The following is a 23,311-nucleotide window of genomic DNA, read 5'->3' as shown; positions in this document are numbered from 1 at the left end:
GTGCTGATTTTCTTTGAAATAGTACCACAGGAGGTTTTGGATCCATCTGACAGTGTGGACAAGCCTCAGTATAACATCTCATCTGAAAGACAATGCTTCTAATAGGACAGGAAGAGATATAGGAAACTGTGAAACCATGGTAGGTTTTCAGCTGGAGGATGAGACCCTCAGATGAGGGACAAGTCTAATTGAACTCCCCACTTTCTCTGACCTCCCATTGCCCACCCCATCTAGCTTTCTCCTAACCCCTTGACTCTCCCCCACCTCCAGTTCCCCATCACCTTCAGTACTCACTGACCACTCCGACACCCCCCAGCCCTGTTCTACTTGACCCCTGATTCAGTCAAGAGTGCTCTGATGATGAAAGAAAATATACGCACTAAAGCAATGCTCAAAAGAGAAGAAAGGCAAACCTGCCTCCTTCGGGACCCGGATCTTGACAAACTCGTCATCAATCTTCTGGGCTTTGACCATGAGTTTGGAGCTGGTCTTTGTGTTCTTGTAGTCCTCACAGACAAGAGAGAAGTCAATGTTCTCCTCGTTGAACTCTGAGTGAACGAACGCTTGGAATGTAGCCATGCGACCTGGAATAAGACAGAAAGAGAATTTGATTATGTTTCCTCATGAAGGAACCATCCATTCCCACTCTTACAACCATTGATAAATCAGACGCCTCCCATTGCAATACGAGCACAGAAGGTGTCAAGGGAGATGATAGCTTTGCTAATATTGTCACTGGTCCAGTCATCCAGAGGCCCCAAATAATATTCTTGGGACCTGGGTTCAAATCCCATCACAACAGCCAGATTCCATTAATAAATCACAACTATTAAATTCAATTACTCGGTCTGAAATCAATAGCTAGCTTTAGTAATGAAAACTATTGCTGATAGTTGTACAGTCATCCCATCTATGAGAAAGTGAGGACTGCAGATGCTGGAGATCAGAGTCGAAGGGTGTGGTGCTGGAAAAGCACAGCCAGTCAGGCAGCGTCCAAGGAGAAGGCGAATCGATGTTTCAGGCATAAGCTCTTCATCAGGAATGAGGCTTGTGGGCCAAGGAGGCTGAGAGATAAATTGGGGGGAGATAGCTGCGAAGGTGAGAGGTAGATGAAGGTGGGAGTGAAAGTGATCGGTCGGAGAGGGGGTGGAGTAGATAGGTGGGAAGGAAGATGGATAGGTAGGGTCTTTCAAGAGGGCGGTGCAAGTTGGAAGGCTGGAACTGGGATAAGCTGGGGGGAGGGGAAATGGGAAAACTGGTGAAATCCATATTGATCCTGTGGGGTTGGAGGGTTCCAAGGCAGAAGATGAGGCATTTTTCCTCCAGGGGTCAGGTGGTTAGGGTTTGGTGATGGACAAGGCCCAGGACTTGCAAGCCTTGGCGGAGTGGGAGGGGGAGTTAAAGTGTTCAGCCATAGGGCAGTGGGGTTGGTCAGTGCGAGTATCCCAGAGATGTTCTCTGGAATGATTGTAAGTTGGCGTCCTGCCTCCCCAGTGTAGAGGAGACCACATCAGGTGCAACGGAATGCAGTAGATGACATGTGTGGAAGTACAGATACATTTCTGTTGGATGTGGAAGGATCCTTTGGGGCCTTGGATGGAGGTGAGAGGGGAGATATGGGCCAGGTTTTGCACTTGTTGCGATGGCAGGGAAAGGTGCCCGGAGGGAAGGGTGGGTTGGCAGGGCCGTGGAGATGACAAAGGAGTCACGGAGGAAATGGTCTCTCCGAAACGCAGATGGGGTGGGGAAGGAATTATATCTCTGGTGGTCGCTTCTGTTTGTAGGTGGCAGAAACGGTGGAGGAGGATGAGATGTATCCGAAGGTTGGTAGGGTGGAAGGTGAGGACCAGGGGGCTCTGTCCTTGTTGGGGGGTGGGGTTCAAGGGTGGAGATGTGGGAAGTGGAGGAGATGCACTGGAGGTTATCATCAACCATATGGGAGGGGAAATGCTGATCTTTGTTGGAAGGAGGACATCTGGCGTGTTCTATGGTGGAATTGGTCCTCCTGGGAGCAGATGCGGTGGAGGAATTGGGAATAAGGGATAGCATTTTTACAGGAGGCAGGGTGGGAGGAGGTGTGGTCCAGGTAGCTGCGGGAGTCAGTGGATTTGTCATGGATGTCCATGTTGAATCAGTCACCAGAAATGGAGATGGCGAGGTCTAGGCCGGGGAGGGAGGTGTCCAAGATGTCCAGGTAAACTTGAGGAGGTTGAACAGTTCATCAACTTCACCAACACCTTCCACCCCAACCACAAGTTCACCTGGACCATCTCAGAACGTGTGATTCCAGACCCACAGCAATGTGAGGGTTCAGAATAGATTTACCAAGGTATTGCCAGGAATGGAGGGTTTGCGTTATGGAGAGAGCTGGATAGGTTGGGACTTTTTTCACTGGAGCTAAGGAGGTTGAGGGGTGACTTTACAGAGGCTTATAAAATCATAAGGGGTATAGATAAAGTGATGGCAGGTGACTTTTCCCTATGGTGGGGTATTTCAAGATTAGGGGGCATTTTTAAGATGAGAGGAAAAAGATTAAAAAAAAACATGAGGGGCAATTTTTTTACACAGACAGTGGTTCATGTGTGGAATGACCATCCAGAGGAAATGTTGGATGCAGGTACAGTTGCAATGTTTAAAAGACATTTGGATAAGTACATGAATAAGAAATGCTTGGAGGGATACATGTCAAGCTCAGGCAGATGACACTAGTTTAGTTTTGGGATTTTGGTCGGCATGGACCGTGAACTGAAGGATCTGTTTCCATGCAGTATAACTCTACGGATCTATGGCCCTAAGAGTACAACAATCAATGTCAAGGTTCTCACTCCTCAAGGCAGACTTACTGACTTACTTATTTCCCTCACTCGTGTGTCTGGGTCTTGTTTTACGTCAAATGGCTGTTGGTGTCTGCCTCATGCAGAACAGTAATTATGGTGCAATAGAATTCAGATTTTGAGTGGAGTGGAGTATGTATTCTTTCCTTCTTTCACACTAACATTTGTAATTCAGTAGCTTGTCCAGCGATTCTCCCCATTTAAGAGCTTTGTCTTCATGGGATCTACAGAAAGAAATCAAATGGGATTAATTTAGCCACATTCACACCAATATCAACAACCTTACTGTGTCTTAACATAGATAGAGGACCATAAAATAATGATAAATAGCAAAACGAGTAAGACATTGGCCCCTTTAGCCTGCTCTGCCATTTCATAAGATCATGGCTGATCTGACATTCCTCACATCCACTTTCCTGCCCTTTGATCATCCTACTGATCAAGAATACACACAAGGACCCTAACCCCACAGCTCTCAGTGACAATTAGTTCCAAAGACCCACAACTCTCTGAGAGAAGAAAGTCCTCCTCATCTCAGTCTTAAATTGGTACCCCTTTATTCTGAGACTGTGCCCTCTGGTCCTAGACTCTCCCATGGGGGGAATCATCCTCTCAGTATTTACCCAGTTAAGCCCTTTCAGAATCCTATAAGTTTCAACAAGATCACCTCACATGCTTTTAAAACCCAATGAGTAGAATCCCAACCTGTTTCGCTTTTGCTCGTAAGACAATCCCTCCATACCTGGGATCATCCAAGAGCATTCAGACACTGAGAAATGAGCTGATTGTGTGAACAGCTGTTAAAAGCTTATAGATGCTTATGCTGCTACAGGATGGGGTTATTGTTCAGGGCGCTGGTTAGTCCTTTGCGTGTGGTTGCAGTGTTTGTGGTTGTGGTTACAGTTATTTGCAGCTGTGGTTACAGTCATTCCAGTGTACGGCTAGAGTTATTTCAGCTGGTAGTTACAGTTAATTAAGAGTATGGCTGCAATTATTTAGGGCTGTATTAAGTTATTTGAGGCTGTAATTGGAGGGGTGCAGTTACAGTTTTTTTGGTATTATGACGAGAGTTATTTCATATTGTGGCCATCAATACTATAGCTACAGTTATTTAATACTGTGGCTACAGTTATCAGGGGTTGTGGCTACAGTTATTAAGGGTGTTGTTATAGTTATTGGAGGCTATGATTACAGTCGACAGGGAGTTGGCTGTATTGCAGATGAGTTGGCAAATTGGTCCTTTGGGATCTAACAAGAAGCTCTACTGAACAATGGGGTTCCAGCTGACACTATTTCAGTCATTCCTTTCTCTGTATTCATCACACAATCCCATTTGGCAGTCTCTAGTTACTGGACTTACCCCAGGATCCTAGCTTGTTTCTCACTCCTGGATTCAGTGGATGCTGATTTCACCAGCAGGAAGCCCAAGAGTGCCAACCTCCTTCGCCCTGGAATATTAACAGAATTATTGTTAGTCTGAGCATGCGACAAGTTCAGCTCCCTCTGTCCCATCAACAGAGATTTTAATTTATCATTGCAATCACTCTTTATCTAGGAGAGAGATGAGGAGTGATTCCAGTTATGCCCAGTGCCAGGTCTGGTTCATCTGATCTTAGCCCAAGTGGTGTTGGATATGTAGAACTGATATTAGCTGGAGTGTAGGAAGAAGGTAAAACAATTGAAGCTGACAATTTATAACAAGTTTCTAAAATTGTTACAACAAGTACCTTGGCAGTACAGAACTTAAACATTGCGGAAAATATTGTCGAGTTTATCATCTTGTCCTCATCAGGACACATGCAAGAATGCAAAATTTCAAACAACCATAACAATTTATATCACAGGGGAAGTGGTGCTGGCTATTGGCTCATTAACTCTGATCAAGGCATTGCCATGGAGAAGGCAACAGGATAGATCAAGTTTGCACCTTTTTTGAAATACTTGGGAGTCTTGGAGATCTTATATTTCATCACAGCTTTCTCCATGGAAATGCCTTAGCCAATCTGAAGCAGCTTGCCAACCCAGTCAACACCGCTTTGTACTGCAGCTGTTGAAATCCTTTAATATTTGTCATTCTTGCATCTGTCCTGATGAGCGCAAGACAAAAGCCTCAGGCTTCTTTCATAATATCCAAGATCGAAAAACAAATATTTACCTGACAGCTCCATAGAAACCAGGATGATTTACAGAATGAAAGGAGACCATTCAGCCTATCATGGCCAACTTCTCTACCTCCAAAAGATGGGGGATTTCAAGACAAGGGGCATATGTTTAAGATAAGAGGAGAGAGATTTAAAAAAGACACTGGAGGCAATTCTTTTACATAGAGCATGGTACGCGTATGGAATAAACTTCCAGAGGAAGTGGTAGATGTGGGCACAGTTACAATATTTAAAAGACATTTGGATAGATACCTGAAAGGTTTGGCAGGATATGGGCCAGGGACAGGCTGGTAGGACTGGTTTAGTTTGGGATTGCAAAGGATGGTACGTGTATGGAATGAGCTACCAGAGGAAGTGGTGGAGGCTGGTACAATTGCAACATTTTAAAGGCATTTGGATGGGTATATGAATAGGAAGGGTTTGGACGGATATGGGCCGGGTGCTGGCAGGTGGGACTAGATTGGGTTGGGATATTTGGACGGCATGGATGGTTTGGACTGAAGGGTCTGTTTCCATGCTGTATGACTCTATGACTATGACACTATAAGAACACATGGCAGCACGCAACTCTGCAACTGAGACACGGTTTGCTAGGTTGATAGATCATTCAAAGGAGCACAGACCTGGTCTCCTTCAATAGAAAGGACAGAGAGACCCTGGGTGAGAAGGTGCAGTAAAAAAAAGTTACCTTTCCAAACATGGGTTTTCACAAATACATTAAGGACAAAAGGGTAACTAGGGAGAAAATAGAGCCCCTCAAAGATCAGCAAGGTGGCCTTGTGTGGAGCCGCAGAAAATGGGGGAGATACTAAATAAGTATTTTGCATGAGTATTTACTGTGGAAAAGGATATGCAAGATATAGACCAGAGGTGGGGGAACCTTTTCATGTTGGAAGGCCACATTATGTTAGTTGTAATCTAATAAGGCCGCATCCAAGAAACTTCAATTATATATTCTTCAAAATTCACATTATTTTGTAAAAGTCTAACTAGAGTCACATTATAACTAAATCATGAGCATAGCAAGTGTCGCAATAGCCCTTATGACTTACCAATTTTTTAATTGTGGCTGTCAGTCTGTGTGGATTATTTCACTGAATTTTCTTTTACTCTAAAGTATTTTAAATACATTCATTTTAAGATTAAAATAAAAATAATGAAGGACGAAAAAAGACATATTAAAAAAAAGATTTGTTCTGCAAAATTTGGATTCATTCAAAAGGCCACACACAATGACCTTGAAGACCGCATGCGGCCTTAAGGCCGCAGGTTCCCCACCCCTGATATAGACTGTAGGGAAATAGATGGTGACATCTTGCAAAATGTCCATATTACAGAGGAGGAAGTACTAGATGTCTTGAAACGGGTAAAGGTGGATAAGTACACAGGACCTGATCAGGTGTACCCTAGAACTCTGTGGGAAGCTAGGGAAGTGATTGCTGGGCCTTTTGCTGAAATCTTTGTATCATCGATAGTCACAGGTGAGGTGCTGGAAGACTGGAGGTCTGTATTTGGAAAGGCAAGGACTGATTAGGGATAGTCAACATGGCTTTGTGCATGGGAAATCATGTCTCACAAACTCGATTGAGTTTTTTGAGGAGGTAACAAAGAGGCTTGATGAGGGAAGAGTGGTAGGTGTGATCTATATGGACTTCAGTAAGGTGTTCGACAAGGATCCCCATTGGAAACTGGTGAGCAAGGTTAGGTCTCACGGAATACCGGGAGAACTAGCCATTTGGATACAGAAGTGACTCAAAGGTAGAAGAGAGAGGGTGGTGATGGAGGGTTGTTTTTCAGACTGGAGGCCTGTGACCAGTGGAGTACCACAAGGATCGGTGCTGGGTCCTCTACTTTTTGTCATTTACATAAATGATTTGGATGTGAGCATAAAAGGTACAGTTAGTAAGTTTGCAGATGACACCAAAATTGGAGGTGTAGTGGACAGCGAAGAGGGTTACCTCAGATTACAACAGGATCTGGACCAGATGGGCTTATTGGGTGAGAAGTGGCAGATGGAGTTTAATTCAGATAAATGCGAGGTGCTGCATTTTGGGAAAGCAAATCTTAGTAGGACTTATACACTTAATGGTAAGTCCGAGGGAGTGTTGCTGAACAAAGAGACCTTGGAGTGCAGGTTCATAGCTCCTTGAAAGTGGAGTCGCAGGTAGATAGGATAGTGAAGAAGGTGTTTGGTATGCTTTCCTTTATTGGTCAGAGTATTGAGTACAGGAGTTAGGAGGTCATGTTGCAGCTGTACAGGACATTGGTTAGGCCACTGTTGGAATATTGCATGCAATTCTGGTCTCCTTCCTATCAGAAAAGGTGTTGTGAAACTTGAAAGCGTTCAGAAAAGATTTACAAGGATGTTGCCAGGGTTGGAGGATTTGAGCTATAGGGAGAGGCTGAACAGGCTGGGGCTGTTTTCCCTGGAGCATCAGAGGCTGAGGGGTGACCTTATAGAGGTTTACAAAATTATGAGGATCATAGATAGGGTAAATAGACAAAGTCTTTTCCCTGGGATCGGGGAATCCAGAACTAGAGGGCATAGGTTTAGGGCGAGAGGGGAAAGATATAAAAGAGACCTACGGGGCAATGATTTCACACACAGAATGGTACGTGTATGGAATGAGCTGCCAAAGGAAGTGGTGGAGGCTGGTACAACTGCAGCATTTAAGAGGCATTTGAATGGGTATATGAATAGGAAGGGTTTGGAGGGATATGGGCCGGGTACTGGCAGGTGGGACTAGATTGGGTTGGGCTATCTGGTCGGCATGGACGGGTTGGGCTGAAGGGTCTGTTTCCATGCTGTACATCTCTATGAGTCTGTGACTCTATGAGGCCAGAAAAGTGGCAAGTCCTTTGCACATCTCCAAGCTTTTTTTCTCTCCTGAAGCCTTTCATTAGATCCTTGTTTGTGTTCCAGCTGATCCCTCGGAATCTCTCTGCCCTTGGTTGGGCCGCTCTTATTCTCCTCACAGCCACTTCCTGCACAGTTTAAATGTACATCCTCAAAACGAGTGAGCTGGCATGATATCCAATCAAATAGACCTCCCAGATTGTTTCAGCTCTCCAGGATCCTGACGTACTCAGGACTCCTCCTGGGATTTACATGGCCTTTCACTCAATCTCATTTGCACTTATAGTGCCACCTCTGTTTCAGTGTCTGAAGCACATTTCACTGCTTCCGTCCCACTACTCAAAGCTGCAATCAGCACAAGGCTGCAATGGGAGCAGGAAGCTGACTAACATATTGCAACTTTTCATGAACAGGAAAAAGATTCCAAACAACAGCAGGACTGATCACCATGGGTGGTATCTTAGACGTATGATATGTTGGGATTTGTGGCAGAATTGGATGAAAAATGCACCAAACCCTGTCTCAACCTTGGGAGCATTTCACTCCATTTTTGATACTTTTTCGAAATGAATTTCTCACTTTGCAGCGAACATTGAGGAGGCAAATACATGAAGCATGGGTTTGCAAACTCTGGCCATATTTTATTTGCAATCATTTCTATGCACAAAGGCAGTACATAGAAATGGAGTGAAAGTGCTAATGCATCAAATGCTGATGAAATACTGATTGCACCATTGTATCTGTGCAGCCAATCTGAGCTGTTCACTTGCATCCTGGTGCAATCTGGGAGCTGAGTGCCTGGCCCTGCTGCACAGTCTTCCTACTGCAGCCTCTTGATGCTAGTTATTGGTGGGCCCCAAAATGCATGTCCATGTGTCTTTCCGGTGGATTGGAGAAGGTTGTTAGAGCTTAGCAGGTGTCAGATGCCAATGTCTATGAACGAGGGGTGGGTGAAGCTGGGGAAATATGAAGGCTTCTGGTAGTCTGGGGTGAGTTGAAGTCTCCAGGTAACCTCCTGCGATCTCCATGTCAAGCCTGGTCAGCACATTTAGTAAGATGGAAAGCTGACTATTAGTGAGGCGAATTGGGCCTTTAACAAGGTGTTTGACAATTGGCACTCATCCTCTTTAATTGGCAACTCATCACTGCACAGTGAGAAACTCACTTCGAAAAAGTATCAAAGATGGAGTGAAATGCTCCAAAAATGGAGTACAATGTTCTGCATTGCATCTGTGCAGCCAATCGGAGCTGTTCATTTGCTTTCTGAGCTCATTTACAGCCGACTTGCTTGGCCACAGCATCCAGGTATAACCTTGCATTGCCTGTGATAGCATTCATGCTTCATTCAGAGCCCAAAGCTACAAGTATTGCTGTATTGATGCACTCCTTTACATGGCCTTACAGACAGACTGCTTGTCAGTAGGAATCTTTCCAGGTGATGGTGGGGGTGGTATCATTAAGGCACACTGAGGTATCAGTCCAATACTTACAGCATGTGTCAGCTGCTTACATGGCAAACATACTGTACCTTTATTCAACCAACTGAGCATATCAGAAACTGCACTGGGGCTAGTCCTCAGTCCAGTCTCTGTCGGTCAGCGGGTCTTGGTACCACTTGTCAGGAGCGTCATCTGTACTGAGTCCAGGAGCTTGGCCATGGTTAGTTGTAAGTTTGGATTGCTTACTATCAGGGAATCTGTCCAGCTACAGTCCAGTGACTGGGCAGCACGGTGCTATAGGTGCAGCTCCAACAGTCAGGGGAAGTGTGTCTCATCAGTCCGAGAAGCTGCTAAGACAGCAGTCAGGGGTCTGGCACGTCATGCTAGCTAGGAGCTGCTTGTGTAAGGCAGTTAGAGTCTAGGGAGAATAGAATCCATCGATTGCTCAATTGTAAGGGAGGCATGTAAGGGTAGTGAGAGGATCACTGCTCAAAAAGGGCAGGGAGATTCAAAGCTGAGGGGCAAAGCAGGGCATTAGGGGAGATGGGGACAAGGACAGTGACGGAGTAGGTGGCACCAAGGTGTAGGGGTATATGTCAAAGAGCATCAGAGGGCATGGGACACACGGGTACTTATTGTCAGTGACCGCTTCCATAGCCTCAGCATAGAAGAGCAGGGCAGTTATCATTAAAATTGGGGCTGAGGGGGCTGGGAAGACAGTTGGAGGTGAAGTTTAATGAGATGAGTCACCAGAAGGAGGGGTTTAGGGGTGAATGGAAATGGACTGTTAGGGTAGAGCAAAAGGTGACATGAAGGTTCTGGAGTGTCTGGGGTGTGTACCTGGTGACCAGATGGGGCCTGGTCGTGATGGTGTCCATCGCAATCTGCGTTTCTGGCCATCAATTATTGTTCTCTCGATGTGAAATACAACTGGAAGATAGCTGGACCAATGGCCAGAGTAGACAGTGTCAGTTTGATGTGTAGAAGTGTGGGATTCATGACTGCTGGATATTGAGGAGGCAAATACATGAAGCATGGGTTTGCAAGCTCTGGCCATATTTTATTTGCAATCATTTCTATGCACAAAGGCAGTACACATGAAGTGAAAGTGCTAATGCATCAAATGCTGATGAAATACTGATTGTACCATTGCAGCCAATCTAACCTCTTGAACTTGTTCAACTGCTGAACCACCACTGTTGCCTGGGAAAGGCAATTCCAAAGATTTCACCACTGTTTCAGTGAAGAAATTCCTTCTTGTCTCAGTTCCAATGGGATTTGCCCCTTAATCCTAACGTGTAATTTCCGATTCACACTTTCTGGATCATTAATCCAGTTCTCTGGACTAAAAGACTAACTGACCTCTGCAGGGTAGAAAAGGCTAAGGATTTGATAGCCTTCTTTAAAATTTTGAAGGCGTCTGATAGAGTAGATGTACAGAAGGGCCCTCTTGTGATGCAGTGGTAGTGTCCCTACCCCTGGATGGGAGATACAGGTTCAAGTCCCATCTGCTCCAGAGGATGTGTAATAACATCGCTGAATAGGTTGGTTGGAAAAATAGGTTAAATTAAGGAAAAGATGTAAAGAAGGTGTTCCTGAATGTGGGCAATGATCAAACTAGGAAAGATCGCAAAACATCCAATAGGGGATTCAGCTGAAAGATTTTGCCCAGAAAGTCAGGGGAATGAAAAGCTCACTCCCTCAGGGAGTCAATGAGGTTAATTGCGCTGCATTGACACTTTCAAAGGTAAGCTAGATAAGAATGTGAGGGAGAAAGAGTTAGACAGACAACATATAAAAAAAATCTGTGGATGTTGGAAGTCAGAAAAAAGATCAGGAAGTGCTGGAGAAACTCAGTAGATCTGACAGATTTATGCAGAGGAAGCAGAGTTAACGTTTCGGATCCAGTCATGAACTGAGTGCTGAAGAAGGCTCATTGGACTTGAAACGTTAACTCTGAATGTCTCTCCGTAGATGCTACTATACCTGCTGAGATTTTTCCGCAATTTCTGTTTTTGTTTCTAAGAAGGACAACCTGATGATGCTCGATGAAAAGAGGTGGGAGGACATTTGTGTGGAGCAGAAACACCAAAATTGAATATTCTGTACATTCAATGTCGTCCTATAAAACAGGGATATATTCAGCTGATTTTTTTAGGGAAGTCTGTCACAATCCAATTGCAATTCTGCTCCTTTTTTTTCCTAACCCTATCCAGGGACTCTGTATTTCTCGCCCAAGGTTCCAATATGGGATTCTTAAGAAACTTGGAGTGTGCCTAATCTAGGATCTTTCCACAGCAGCACAGGTCACCGTCTGCAAGTTCCACTCCAAGCCAATTAACCTCCTGACTTGGAAATATATCACCATTGTTGCAGGGACCATATCTTGCAACTCCCTGTCTCGCGGCTTTGTGTGGGTTTAGGAAGTTGCTGAATTGAAGGGCTAGTCACTTGGCAGATAACAAACCTGCCCTTGGAGACACCTCATTGGCCAGAGCTTCAGTAGGACACATCCACAATTGGGTCATGTATGTTTAATGATCCGTATGAGAGGCTTTTCAAATGTGGTCATGAGGTGAATTATTTGAATTTCAAAACCTGAGCAGGTCAAAAATGGATAATGAGAGGTGGGTGGAACAGCCAGAAGATGATTGAAGGAAAATGGGCAGAAAGACAAATTATTTCCTCTGGTCCAGGTCATCCTTAAAATTGTGCCAGATCATTCAGGAGTGATGTTAAGCAGCCCTTATTTCCACAAAGGGACAGTGGAAATCTGGAATTCTCACCCCCCCCAAAAACTACAGAGGTTAGGCGAGTGAAGGGGTCTGTCAACTGAAACAGATTTGGAACAGAGGTTGATAAAATTTGATTATATATTAAATAAATCTAAGGTGGATAAATGGAGTTCTGATGGAGATCAACAATGATTTCAACCAAATTGGCTGGAGGGTCCTGAGTGGCCTCCACCTATTATTGCATGTCTAAGGAAGCAGAAATCTACAGCTGGGCCATAGGCTTACTGCATTCAAAGTTAAATGTTTGTTCTAAATCAATTGTATTGGACATATTATGACAAACGCACATGATCATCACATTGTGTGGTGTTCCTTTAACCCAGACCTCTTGGTCCAGAGAGAGGGACATTCCCACTACAGGGTATATCACAAGACCTTGGGTAAGTGAAATATTTGTAGATGTACAATTCCTGCTGCTCATTATCCCTGCCCTACGTTTACAGACCTCTCAATTATCCTTATTCCATGTGAAAAAGAATCTGTTTGGTTGCCAGGCAACCAGTGTTGATCCAATGATACTCTGGGAGACACTGGAAGCAATTAGCTGTGATTATTTCAGAGGAATGGATTTTATAGAATGAAGCTTTGGTGCAAAGATTTTCTCACAAATTTATGATTGGCTTCCATTCTGTTTAATGTTTTGTTACGCAGTGGAGTGGAACATTGCATGTTCTCTCATTCAGGGCCTTAATGCCAGATGGTTCCAGTGCTTTACCTGAAAGACTGTGGAGATGGTGGTTCATTAGTAATGTTGTTGGCCTAACAACCCAGTAGCCCAAGCTACTGCTTTAGGATTATGGGTTCAAATCCCACCACAGTAGCTTTGGTTGTGGGGAAAGGTCTAAACTCTATTAATTAAATTTGGACTTTATAGACTCACGTTTAAGTGATGGCTATTGTCATCAATTGTTGCAATAACCCATCTAGTTCACTAATGCGCTTAGGGAAGGAAATTTGCTGCTTTTATTTGGTCTGGCCCGAAATGTGACTCCAGACCCACAACAATGTGGCTGATTCTTAACTGGCCTCTGAAATGGCCCAGAAAGCCACTCAATTCAAGGGCAATTAGGGATGGGTAAATAATATTGGTCTTAACAGCAATGACAATGCTCCGCATAGAATGAAACTGGCACTGGACTAAAACTGGACAGAAGGTGAATAAAATAATTGTCTAGCCTCTGACTGCTACTCAGTGAGACCCTGCAATGAAGAGCTCAGGTGGGCCCCCTCCATACCTGAGAAGCTGAAACATTAATGAAGTCAATAGTAGATAAAGTAGTGATTTACACCTCTAAAGGCCAAAACATTCTCACATCATACAATATTTGGTCAATATGCTGCGTTTTATTGAGCCACAGCCAGCAAACCAAGTCAATGAGTTGGAGATGCCGGTGTTAGATTGGGGTGTACAAAGTTAAAAATCACATAACACCAGATTATAGTCCAACAGGTTTATTTTGAGGCACTATCTTTTGGAGTGCTGCTCCTTCATCAGGTGGTTGTGGAGTATAAGATTGTAAGACACTGAATTTATAGCAAAAGTTTACAGTGTGATGTAACTGAAATTATACATTGAAGAAGACTTGGGTTGTTTGTTAAGTCTCTCATTTTTTAGAACGACTATGTTGGTTTCAGTTCTTTCATATGTAAATCGCAAAACGTTTTTAAAAGTTACATTCTCAAGTGAACTTTAACAATAGGTGTAATGTCAGCCCAGACAATACATTGAAGGTGTGAGGTACCCTGTGTGAGACTGTCCGTGCCACAATGGTCAGACTGATTCTAATCTAATAAACGGATTTAGAGAATTTTACATGGATCCATGCAGTTTTTGAACAAAGTAAAATGTAATTCTGCAAGTACAAATTCACCCATAAATTTATATGTGATGTGTGCATGTGGGTTTGTGTGTTGGGGGCGCGAGTTATGAGTGTCTGTCAGAGATTGTGTGTATGTGTGTGAGTGTAAAAAGATATAAGTCTGTCAGAGGGGGTGTGTGAGTGTGTGTGTAGTGCAATGGGGTCACCTTAGTATGACATGAATCCATGGTCCCGGTTGAGGCCATCCCCATGGTATCGAACTTGGCTATCAGCCTCTGTTGTGCGGTGTCCATTCATCCATTGCTGTAGCCTCTGCTTGGTCTCGCCAATGTACTATGCACCACACAACAATCTACAGACAGGAGTGTTCCCTCCCAGTTGGAGAATACTTCAGCGGTCTGGGACATTTGACCTTGGACCTTCGGGTGACCGTCCTCCAAGGCAGACTGCGGGACAGGCAACAATGAAAAGTGGCCGAGCAGAGGCTGATAGCCAAGTTCGGTACCCATGGACACAGCCTCAACTGGGACCTTGGGTTCACGTCACACTACAGGTGACTCCATTGCACTCCACACAGACAGACAGATCCACACACACAGACAGACACTCCTACACACACACACACACACTCCTACAGACCTGTACACTAACGTAGACCCTCTCTCATATGCTCACACAGACACTCCCACACTCACACACAGCCCCTCTGATAGACTTATACCTTTACACTCACACTCACACACATACACACACTCTCTCACAGACACTCATAACCCCCCCACCAAGCACACACACCCAAATGCACACATACATGTATAAGTTTGTGGGGTGAATTTGTATGTGCAGAATTACATTTAACTTAGCACAAAAACTGCATGAATCCACGTAAGATTCTGTAAATCCGTTTTTTTATAGATTAGAATTAGTCTGACCACTGTGACACAGACAGTCTCACACAGAACAGCTCACACCTTCAATGCATTATCTGGACCGACATGACACTAATTGTTTAAGTTCACTTGAGAATATAACTTTTAAAATCTTTTTACGATTTATGTATGAAAGAACTGAAACCAACATGGCTCTTCTAAAAGATGAGAGACTTAACAAACAACTCAGGTATTTTTCAATATATAATTTCAATTACATCACACAGTAACCTTTTGCTATAAATTCTGTGTCTTACAATCTTATACTCCACAACTACCTAATGAAGGAGCAGCGCTCCGAAAGCTAGTGCTTCCAAATAAACCTGGTGCTGTGTGATTTTTCAGTTAGTAACCAAGTAGCTCTTTCCTGACTACGTCTCACTGACTTAACATTACATCTAGGAGCAAGCGTAGGCCATTCTGCCCCTTGAGTCTGCTTCGCCATTTGATGCAATTCTGGCTGATCTCATCTCAGTCGGAACTCCATTTTCATGTCCAGTCTCCATAACCCTTTAACTCGTTACTAATTAAAAATCTGTGTATCTTCTCCTTAATTGCTCAATTTCGTAGCATCCACTGCAATCTGGGAATTCCATAATTTCATGACCCTTTAAGAGGAGTAATTTCTCATCTCTGTTTTAAATCTGTTACCACATATTCTAAACTATGACCTCTCATTCTGGATTCCACTCGAAGAGGAAACATCCTCTCTATGTCTACTTCATCAATTCCTTTTAGTATCTGATTATATCTCAATTAGATCTCACGCTCTGTACAAACCTTTGCATCCTCCACTCAGTCTGTCTCCAAACATAGCCCTTAGGCCCTCAATCCACATTTCAAATGGAATATAATTCCTCTTCAGTCAACACCAACAACTTGCATTTATATTGTGCCCTTAATGTAATAAAATTCCTGAAGGCACTTTCCAGGGAAAGCCAAAACCAAATTTGGCACTGGGTCCCCTTAGAAGATAATAGGCCATTTGACTAAAAGTTTAGCCAAAGGAATAGATTTTAAGCACAGCATGGGAGGGGAACAGTGAGGTGGAGAGTGGAATGGTGTAGGGCAGATACATTTGAACTTTAGTAACTGCAGGGGTGACAAAAAATGGTGGAGTGATTAAAATCTGGGATTTGGGGCATACACAAGTGATCAGAGTTAGAAAGAGATGCTTTGTGTTGTGTAAGGACATTTGGACCCTGGAGCAAGCTTATTAAATGTCATGGAACCCTGGGTATAAATACTACAGTATGGGTGGAATTAAAATGTCCCCCAATCCACTGTTGCCCTGTCATTGGTTCTGGACACCAATGACTAGAGTGATGGGGTGCAGGTGTGGGAGCATATCTAATAGGCTCTGAGACTGCTGAACCTGGTTCTCCATGGCAGCTGTCAAATCTGATTGTGGATTGTGAACCAGATAACTGCCGTCCTGCAGCCTTGGTTCAGGTAGACAATCCTTTATCCAAAATCCCAAAATCTGAAAAGCTCCAAAGTTCGAAGGCTTTTTTGTGAAGTTTTTTTCTCATTAACAAGGTTTTTGGCATGCAAACAGTTAACCCAAGTCGACACCCACTCGATGCGTGTCACTCAGATGCGATGTGGGGTCATGACCCAGCTCTGGCAGGCCTACATTCTCTCTCAAGGCCTGTGTTACTCAGTGAGTGTGCTCCTCCGGTAAGATTTTTTAAAACTTCACCATCAAACTGTCACTTATGCTGAAATTTGAAAAATTCTAAATTCCGAAAACCAGCTGGTCCCAAGCATTTCAGATAAAGGATTGTGCACCTGTATCAGGCTACCCAGTACACTGACAGACCTGCCTACTGCTCCTGTGTCTGTTTGTGCAGAAATGAAGTCACAAATTATTGATACCATGGGTTCCTCTCCTGCCTGAGATACAGCTGGTGCCTGTTTCAAAGTCCTCCGAGTGCCATCGACCCAGAAGGCATTTCTTCCCCAATCAGCTGTGGAGATGTGGCAGTGAGGCACTAACAATCAGGAGCTCCTGTCTCAATCTCAGTGGTGAACTTCTGGCAGCACAAGATCTGGTTGATGAGGTGTAAAATTTAAATGCCAGTTTAAACATTGCTGGAATTCAGTGAATTAAGCATCCAAACTGCTGAACTGCCTCTCTGTGGGCTGGCAGGGGAAGGGGACACAGGAGACTTGGAGACCTATAGTTCCTCATTGATACCTTCATAGCAAAACCTCTAAAAGTTGACTTGCCTATATTTTCCTCTTAGTATAAATCGTTGTGATTGTTTGAAAGTTTGCATTCTTGCAAATTGTCCTGATGAGTGCATGGCAAAAAGCTTCAGCAATTTATCTCCCTGTTCAGAAATAATCAATAAAGCCTTGGCTGCCTCTGGAAGCTGAATGCAGTGGTCATCTAGAGACAAAGAAAGAACCATCCTCTCCTATAGAGGCCCGCAACAAAGAATGGTGTGCGATGGGAGCCCCATCGAAGGGAAATGTTGATTCATGGTCAAACACTTTCCATCCACAATAATATATATGTCAATGACTTGGTTGTAGAGGTCAGATAAAAAGTCACTAAATTTGCTGATGAATCCAAGAGTGAAAGTTAAGTTGTCAAGGGAAAGTGTAGAAGCTGGAAAGAGCTATAGACAGGTTAAGTGAGTAGACAAAAACAAAAGGCAGATGGAATATAATGTGAGAAAATGTGAACATGTCCATTTTGGCAGGAGAAATAAACAAAACTATTTAAATGCAGTAGGATTGTAATGCTTGGTCGTATGGAGGGACTTGGGTATGTTGGTACACAAATCACAGCATGTTATTCAATAGCTGCAGCAAGTAATTCAGAAGACAAATGGACAGTTGTCACTGAGTGCAAAGAGCTGGAATATAAAAGTAGGAATATTTTACAGCAGATATGCAAGACCTTGGTGAGAGCACATCTGGAATACATGTTGAGTTTTTGAAAAATATATATAATTGCAGTAGAAGCAGTTCAGGGGAGGTTCACTTGACGCATTCCAGGAGGAAGAGAAGGTTGAGCAGTTTTGGGCTGAGAAGACTGTGAGGAAATCTTGTTGAAAAATATGAGAACTTGAGGAGAGTGGAGAGGATGGAAAATGGGAAGTTGTTTTCTGTCTCGGAGGAGACTGGAACTAGAGGCCATGGTTTAAGAATAGGAGAAAATTGAGAGAAACCTTTTCCCTCAGAGTGTCACAAATGGCTGGAATTCTCTTCCCTGCAGAGTAGTGGAGGCTGGGTCATTAATACAGATTTTTGATTGTTAGATTTTACGGAGGGCAGACAGGAATGTGGGGCTGACGAGATCAGTCATGATCCAATTGAATGGTGGAGCAGGGTCAAAGGGGCAAAAGATCTGTTCTTGAGTCCTCTGTAACTATAACTCACTCATAAAACTCACTCAAAATTCCTCACTGTCAAAGACTTGTGCCAAGTTCGCCTTCTATCAGCCAAACCTAAAAAAGCCCTCCTCCTAGAAGAACCAAAAGTCTCTCACATGAATTCAGATCTCAGAGTGTGTGTGTGCATGAGACTATTCTTCGTATCTGTGTGTGTGTTTGTGAGTCACATTTCCTTTCAGCAACAAGATCCAATAGAGTATCAAAAAACATGCCAACCATCCTCCAATACCTCCCCGCCGCCAGGTCCCTCTCTCCCAGCTCATATCATCACCTCCACTCCTTCCTCTCGGAGTGTTTCTCTCACTGCTGCAGTAGATGGGCTTAGCCAGCAGAGGGCTTAAGTGAGCCACAGAAACAAATAGTGGTGTAGCCAATGGAATACTAACCGAGAGATCCAGGCTAATTCTTTGGTGGACATGGAATCAGGTGGTGGAATTTAAATTAATAAAATCCAGAAGTGAAAACTAGTCTTAATAAGTGTGACCATGATAACTTTCAATAACTGTCATAAAAACACTCAGTTAGAATTACCTCCAACTGGATGACTGATGTGTCATTTACTACACAGAAACAGGCCAGTCTATCAAACTGGTTCATGTCGTGTGTTTATATTCCATTGGATACTCCTCCCAACTCACTAGCAGCTTACCCTCCTTTTCTCCCTTCGGTGTTTATCTTAACTGTGCCTACGCTATTCTTGAGATAGAAGAAGAGATAACCTCTTAAATCCCCTTGTTCCTCCCTATCTCTCTAACCCACTCCAGCTCCCAAACTCACTGAGGTACCCGAGACCCTCCAATTCTGATCTCTTGACCATCTCCATTTTTTGATCTCTTGACCATCTCCAAATATAATCACTTCATTATTTGTGTCTTCAGATGCCTATCACCAAAGCTCTGGAATTTCTTAAACCCCATCCACCTCTCCAGACCTTTAGAGTCTGCTTAAAACTTACCTCTTTGATTTATCTTATAAGGCTCAGAGCTACATTCCCTTTTATGGAACTCAATGTCAAATTTTCTTGACTAGAAATGCACCTTGGAATGTTTTATTCTGCTAACTGTGCTTTATAAATACAATTTGTTATTGAATCTCTGTTTCATATTAATAGAAGTAGGAGTATGCCATTTGGCCCATCAAACCTGATCCACCATTCATTAAGATCACGGCTACTCCATCCATCATCTCAGTTCCTCCTACCTGCATTATCCCTATCACCCTTAATTCCCCTACCATGCAAAAATCCATCCAACTGTGTCTTGAAACATCTAATGCTTCCGTGGGCAGGGAATTCCATAGAATCACTACTCTCTGTAAAAAGCAGTTCCTCCTCATCTCTGTTCTAAAACTACTCCCCCTAATCTTGAGTCCCTATCCCCTTGTCCTAGTCTCACTCACCAGCAGAAATAACCTACCTGCCTCTATTTTACCTGTCCCTTTTATAATTTTATATGTTTCTATAAGATCCCCTCTCATTCTTCTAAATTCTAGTGAGTACAGTCCCAGATAATCTCCTCATCTCCGGAATCAATCTGTTGAACCTCCTCTGCACCACCTCCAAAGCCAGTATATCCTTCCTCAAGTGAGCAGACCAGAATCGTACACAACCCCAGATACGGCCTCACCAATACCTTGTACAATTGCAGCAGAACCTCTCTGCTCTTAAATTCAATCCCTCTAGCAATGAAAGCCAATACTCCATTTGCCTTCCTGGTTACCTGTTGCACCTGCAAATCAACTTTCAGCGATTTATGTACGAGCACTCCTAAGTCCCTCTGCAATCTTTCACCATTTAAATAATACTCTGACCTACTATTTTATTTCTAAAATGGATAATTTCACATTTACCAATATTGTACTCCATTTGCCATACCCTTGTCCACTCATTTAAACTATCTAATTCTCTCTGCAGACCCTCCATTTCCTCTGCAGTTTGCCTTTCCACTCAATTTACTGTTATCAGCAAACTTGGATATGTTACACTCGGGTTCTTCTTCCAAATCATTTATATATCTCGTGAACAGTTGCGGGCCCAACACTGACCCCTGCAACTCCCCGTTTACCACTGATCTCCAACCATAGAAACACCCATCTGACCGTGCAAAGGAAAGGCTTCACTAGTGGATTGCTTGGAATTTGGGAAAATGAATATGGTTTAATTCCTGGTTCTTGACTGAAACAGAATCTAGCAACACATGGCAAAGTCCAACAATCTGTGGTTCAGTTAGGTCATTGAGTAAAGAAATGCAGCAAAACATGCAGCAACTTTGTTAACTGGAACGATAAAATATGAGCCTGTCATATGATGTTCATTTTTTTCAGTAAGTGTCAATGTTTCAAACTTTGAGTGTGCAATTCAGAGAACCTTTTCCCATACATTGTGTGACAACAAGTTTGAGTGGGAACACTGCCAATGGAGTTGAACTGAACACATGGTTTGGAAGCAGGCAGGAGATGGCAAAGAAAGCTCCTTTAATTTACCATCATTATCATTCCCACCCAACTTTGTAATACCCGAGAATAGGAAAGAGCGTGAAATGACACAACTGAGTAAGGCAGTGAGTTCAATGCAGACTGCGTATAGCACCAGAGTCTGTAGAAACATGTCACTAGGTGTGAAAGCAAACAGAATCTATTTAACACCAACATTGTCTATCACCTCCATTGTAGCAAGCCTCACGGTGTCTCCATAGCTAACATAAAATGAAATCTCATTCGCTCACAAATATTACTCAATACACCTAGAAGAGTAATAACGGTAAAAAACTTTATTAAAATACAAATGGTTAAGAATTGTAATTAACTATTAAACAGTCCAGAAAATTTCAAGAACATATAATTTTGCAAACAAACTTTTACTGTAATTTTAAATCCTGTTAATCAACATTTCCACTTCATTATGAATCTTCTAAAAAAACATGATTGGCATTAAACAAGTCCAGAAAGCAGGACATGAAACCAGTCTCTCTAATATACCATGTCATCATTCAGCTTGCAAAGGGACATTGGAGTGTTTGTGGTTTGTTATATGTATGGGAGTGTGCGTGTATGTTTGTGGCTTGTTAACTAAATGGGAGTGTGTGTGTGTCTTGTTAACTATATGGGAGTGTGTGTGTGTGGCTTGTTGAATATATGGGAGTGTGTGTGTGTGTGTGTCTGATTTGTTATATGTATGGGAAAGTGTGTTTGGGTGCGTGTGTATATGCCTTATTATGGACGACACCAAACCCCCTCAAAATATGTTACGAACATAGTTGACATCCTAACTTTTTATTATTTTAAAGGCAAGTGCCAGATTATGTGTTCCAGATGCAACTCCATTCGTTAAAAAAACAGTCATGAAGTAAACATACTTTGATCATACACTACAGTTAAAATACAACAAAAGAAAGAAGGAATTGGAGTAACAACTCTATTGGAAAACTTTACAGAGAAATAGATTATTTAACTATTAAACAGTAACTGCTCCAACATAATAACATCCCATAAACACACTCTTAGCAAAGACAAATTCAGTAAAATAGATTGTCTCACATGCAATTCTAGCCGCAGGAAGAGAGCCCCAGCTTTTAGCTGTAACAGAGTGAGGAAAAGCAGCTTCCAAATCCAACTTCAAGACTCCAGCAGCAACTGCTACTGGAAAATTAAACCTAAAAATTCGGGCTCTGTGGGAGTTTGACTCCACTCATTCAGGCTGCTGTTATCGTTCCAACTTTAAGACAAACCCAAGGCCTCAAGCTATTTACTTAATTGGATTCAAATAGACATGTCTTCACCTGTGTCTTAAAACTTCTCTTCAACAAAAAAAGGGACAAAACACATCTCTTAAAGCCTTAGTATTGTCACACTATTGTGTATGTATTTATCTGTATGACTGTGTGTGGGAGACCTTGCCAGTGAAACCCACGTCCCAAGAAAAAGCAACAACTTGCAAACTCTACACAGACAGTCTCCCAAGGCTGTAATGAAACCCAGGTCCCTGGTACTGCATTTTGAGCCGCCATGCCACCCTGGTGTCTGGCAAAGCTGGAAAAACCATCAAATTGCAAAACCAATTTTTGAAACATTGCGCATGCTGAATTCACAGGCAGAGAGAGGGAGAGACAGACACACAAACCATGAAAGCTCTTGTTGCTATAACTTCACCAGGCAGGGTTATGTTGTGTTAATCCAGTTAAGGAAATAAATGAGGATCTCTTATTACTTGTCCCTGTCCGATTCGGTAGATCTTTAACAGACACAATTGGCCTGAAACCCCTCGGGTTGTAGTGATGATTGTTATGCTTGAGTGCATGGTGGTGTTTGCAGGGTTAATGGGAAACCATAAAATATACATGCAGATGCACGCCATTCAGCCCATTGAGGTATCTCAGCAGCAGAGGTTGGGTGGGCACTGACAGGTTTTGGCAGGGGAGTGCCAAAGCACATCTGGCCAGGCCTGTTGGAAACATTGGCACCCACCTGGTATGGGAGGTTGAAGCATCCACGATCTCTGTACCAAACCATACTTCTCTCTAACTCCTGAGCAAACAGTTTATTTTGCACGACCATGTAGCCCACTCCATCAGGGAGCGGCAGAGGAAGGAGGTGTGGGAAGACGTAATTACCCTTGTGGAGGAAGTGAACACTCCCATTTACTTCGGGACCAATTACCTCTTCTAATCTGGTCATCCCAAACTGGTCCAGGAGCAGGGGATCAAAGAGTGAAGTCTCTACAGTGGGAGGGAGATGGGCTGAGTATAAGAAAATCAAGGGAAAAATTGAGAATGATAAGGAGCTCAATAAATCCAGTCTTCAGGAATCACCCTCAACCCTCTCCACCTCTGCCTTCCTGACCCCTTCTCCCTCCACCTTTCACTTGCCACTTTAGGGAACAACAGAGTTCCAGAATGGCTGTTGGCTTTGAGCTGGGATTACACAGAATTCCCATGGAATTTTGTTCCTAACTCAATAGGATCAATGGATTAGCAGCATTCAGCTTGTATTCTGTTGCTCTTCATTCTCTCTCTATCTTGATTCTCTGTACTATGTCCCATCTTGTTTGGAGGAGATAGTAGTCGTCTTGGGA

General features: G+C 43.2%; 1 long non-coding RNA gene across 1 annotated transcript; it reads right to left on the bottom strand.

The window, feature by feature from the left end:
- Window positions 1-422: 422 nt before the first annotated feature.
- Window positions 423-23,193, bottom strand: LOC122552358 (uncharacterized). The gene is made up of 4 exons (XR_015754419.1): window positions 21,778-23,193; window positions 4,195-4,282; window positions 2,852-3,058; window positions 423-584 (listed from the first exon to the last, which is right to left on the bottom strand). It is a non-coding gene; the product is annotated as an uncharacterized LOC122552358 (long non-coding RNA).
- Between the last annotated feature and the right edge of the window lie 118 nt (window positions 23,194-23,311).

The sequence above is a fragment of the Chiloscyllium plagiosum genome, unplaced genomic scaffold (genome assembly GCF_037043375.1).
Source record: "Chiloscyllium plagiosum isolate Xiang-an unplaced genomic scaffold, Cpla_swu_hap1 HiC_scaffold_45, whole genome shotgun sequence".
NCBI classification, from domain to species: domain Eukaryota; kingdom Metazoa; phylum Chordata; class Chondrichthyes; order Orectolobiformes; family Hemiscylliidae; genus Chiloscyllium; species Chiloscyllium plagiosum.
This window is presented reverse-complemented; position numbering and strand designations above follow the sequence as displayed.